The sequence below is a fragment of the Rhipicephalus microplus genome, chromosome 3 (assembly GCF_043290135.1).
Source record: "Rhipicephalus microplus isolate Deutch F79 chromosome 3, USDA_Rmic, whole genome shotgun sequence".
NCBI classification, from domain to species: domain Eukaryota; kingdom Metazoa; phylum Arthropoda; class Arachnida; order Ixodida; family Ixodidae; genus Rhipicephalus; species Rhipicephalus microplus.
In genome coordinates this window covers 121,863,178-121,866,835 of record NC_134702.1, presented here as the reverse complement: position 1 = coordinate 121,866,835, position 3,658 = coordinate 121,863,178, and the positions used below count along the sequence as shown (strand labels likewise).

Here is a 3,658-nt window from a genome sequence, read left to right as displayed (position 1 = left end):
GACATCAGAAAAATGAAGGGGAGAAAGGGGAGAGAGATGAAGGGGGAAGTGAAGGAAGAGTGGAGAGGGCGCCCGGGGGGAGTCTACCTATATTCTTTTTCTCTTTTTTTCCTTTTCTTTCTTTCTCTTCTTTTCTTTTCTACTTTTTTCTTTTTTTCTTTTCTTCTGATTTGAGATTGTATAAAGCTGAGCACCAACAAACTGTACCATTAATCCTGATGAAGGCCAGACTCCAGGCCGAAACGTCGAAATAAACCTCGTTGTGATCGCTAACGGAGGATCTACTTGACTATATGCAACGCTACGGCCACTCAACCATCATATATATATATATATATATATATATATATATATATAGATAGATAGATAGATATATAAGTAGTCAAGTAGATTCTCCGCGAGTGGTCACAGCGTGGTTAAGTTCGGCATTTTGTCCTAGAGTCTGGCCTTTATCAGGATTGAGGCTCAATCCTGATGAAGGCCACACTCTAGGCCTAAACGTCGAAATAAACCACGTTGTGGCTGCTCACGGAGAATCTACTTGACTAGATGTCTATATATATATATATATATATATATATATATATATATATATATATATATATATATATATATATATATATATAGTTTCGGCCGTGGCACGGCCCCTCTGACGAAGGCTGTGCCACGGCCGAAACGTTAGTAAATACGATCCTTTTCTTATGTGCTATCTTCAAGTTATTTCAATATAGAAAATACCCGGACCTGTCGTGCCTTCCCTTCAAGTTCTATATATATATATATATATATATATATATATATATATATATATATATATATATATATATATATATATATATATATATATATATATATATATATATATATATATATTTATATATATATATATATTAGGGAGAGAAGTGTATACCTAAGGACTCGTTTTTCCGTGTTTTAACACAATAATAATGAGATCTAACAGACAGTAATGCCAAGTAATGTACTGGCGAAGTTATTAGAACTAGCGGACTGTAAATAAGAAGAAAGAAAAGTGGATGGAAAAATAACCAGTCGTGAGCAGGAATCGAACCTACGACCTTCGAATAACGCGTTCGATGCTCTCTCTCTCTCTCTCTCTCTCTCTCTCTCTCTCTATATATATATATATATATATATATATATATATATATATATATAAGGGAAAGAAGTGTGTACCTAAGGGCTCGTTTTTCCGTGTTTTAACACAATAATAATGAGATATAACAGACAGTAATGCCAAGGAATGTACAGGGGAAGTTATTAGAACCAATGGAATGTAAATAAGAAGAAAGAAGAAAGAAAAGTGGATGAAAAAATTACCAACTGTGAGCAGGAATCGAACCTACGACCTTCGAATTACGCGTTCGATGCTCTAACCACTGAGCTATCACAGCGGCCCTCCCTCCATCCACTTTTTTGGGTTTATCTGTGAATTTAGAAGTAGGAGCGACAGTCAGCGCCATCTATAAGCCAAACAACGAGTGTGAAAACACTCTTATGCGCATGTTTGGCGTCACGTAGCACGTGAACTTACTATGAGCGGGCAGCTGAATAATTGTCCCTCTTATACAACCTAAACACACCAAGTCTGCCTGTACGAGACCCTCGTTCAATGAAATAAGGGAAAGAAGTGTATACCTAAGGGCTCGTTTTTCCGTGTTTTAACACAATACCAAGTCTGCCAGTACGAGGGTCTCATACTGGCAGACTTGGTGTGTTTAGGTTGTATAAGAGGGACAATTATTCAGCTGCCCGCTCATAGTAAGTTCACGTGCTACGTGACGCCAAACATGCGCATAAGAGTGTTTTCACACTCGTTGTTTGGCTTATAGATGGCGCTGACTGTCGCTCCTACTTCTAAATTCACAGATAAACCCAAAAAGTGGATGGAGGGAGGGCCGCTGTGATAGCTCAGTGGTTAGAGCATCGAACGCGTAATTCGAAGGTCGTAGGTTCGATTCCTGCTCACAGTTGGTAATTTTTTCATCCACTTTTGTTTCTTCTTTCTTCTTATTTACATTCCATTGGTTCTAATAACTTCCCCTGTACATTCCTTGGCATTACTGTCTGTTATATCTCATCTATATATATATATATATATATATATATATATATATATATATATATATATATATATATATACACCCATATATATATATATATATATATATATATATATATATATATATATAATATACATGCTCGGATCTTGCCCATGGCAAGTTATCTTTCCCCCTTTTCTTTCTTCTCATTTACATAACATTTGTTCTCCTGAATTCCCCTATACATTCCTTTGCATTATTGTCTGTTACATCTCAATAATATTGTGTCAAAACACAAAAAAACAAGCCCTTAGATATACACTTCTTTCTCTTATATATGTGTGCGTGCGCGCGCGTGTGCGTGTGTGTGTGTGCGCGCGCGCAACAAACAAACAGCATGGGAGCTATACTCACGACAGATCTATGAGAGTTCCGCAAGCACACTGCCCGCTTTGTATATTCCTTTAACAATGCTTCCTTGTCTTGCAGATGCTCAAAGTCAAAGGATTTTAGAGATAGTACATCGAATGCGTGCATAAACTCATGGCCGATAGTCTGTAATGAGAAACATAATTCAACGAACCAACAAAATTTGCGCCCAGTACCATGACATACAAACTGTCGGTGGAAAAAACTACTGTGGCATTTTTGCCAAGAATGATGTTTCGCAGGTGTTTCCAGAATATACGCCAATATTTTTGTGTTGTTTCTCTATTATTTTTTATCGTTGAAATTCATACTGACCTCGCGTGGCTATACTCCAAGTTATGGGTGGGCAAGGCTGGTACGGGAGCAGTAAACTGTTATAGCTATTCCGCTATAATAGTAAGGCCTTCTGCTGTGCGTGGTACACATGATCGTCGGTAGCACTCCAGCGCGGCCGCATCTTTAGCTCTCCTTCATTCACACACACTCACTGTCAACCAGCAACCAGAGAATTCTTTCCATTGCCTCGTTTGATGACCTTAGGCTTCTCCTGATAATGTGATCATCGTTTCGACGCATTCACTCAACTTCCGTAGATTAATGTTGTGAAAATATGAGTGCATATCGAAGGGTTCGCGAGACTTATATTCAAAGCTAAATGTCCTGGGTCATACCTCCAGCTGAATACTAAACTGAATTTGGTATAGTTCATTCTTTATTCTTTCTCCCTTCCAGAACGCGCAGTATAAAATATTGTATCTTTCGCTTAACATTCTGACGAACCTCTTCATTTGCCCCCTTTCAGGTGACGTAAGTCAGCCAAAGCCATGAAACCTGACAAAGAGCACGCAAAACTCCTTTTTTGTAATACTGATATCTGTGAATTTCATCAAGCGTCTACAAAAGCACTATTACTTATGCTCTAATATACATAGTTAGATAGATAGATAGATAGATAGATAGATAGATAGATAGATAGATAGATAGATAGATAGATAGATAGATAGATAGATAGATAGATAGATAGATAGATAGATAGAAGAAAAGACGCACACATTTATAGGTGGATAGTCTCTGTTGCGTTTGTTGCAGAGAGCCTGCTTCTGGCATCAATCTATGTTGAATAAGTGGCAATATTTTGTTGAAGGTTACTATCTGCAAATAACATCATA

The 3,658-nt window shown here is 37.5% G+C and overlaps 2 non-coding genes across 2 annotated transcripts; one reads left to right on the top strand and one right to left on the bottom strand.

The window, feature by feature from the left end:
* Positions 1-1,339: 1,339 nt before the first annotated feature.
* TRNAT-CGU (transfer RNA threonine (anticodon CGU)) lies at positions 1,340-1,412 on the bottom strand. The gene has a single exon. It is a non-coding gene; the product is annotated as a tRNA-Thr (tRNA).
* Positions 1,413-1,918: 506 nt separating this feature from the next.
* On the top strand, positions 1,919-1,991 carry TRNAT-CGU (transfer RNA threonine (anticodon CGU)). The gene has a single exon. It is a non-coding gene; the product is annotated as a tRNA-Thr (tRNA).
* The last annotated feature ends 1,667 nt before the right edge of the window (positions 1,992-3,658 follow it).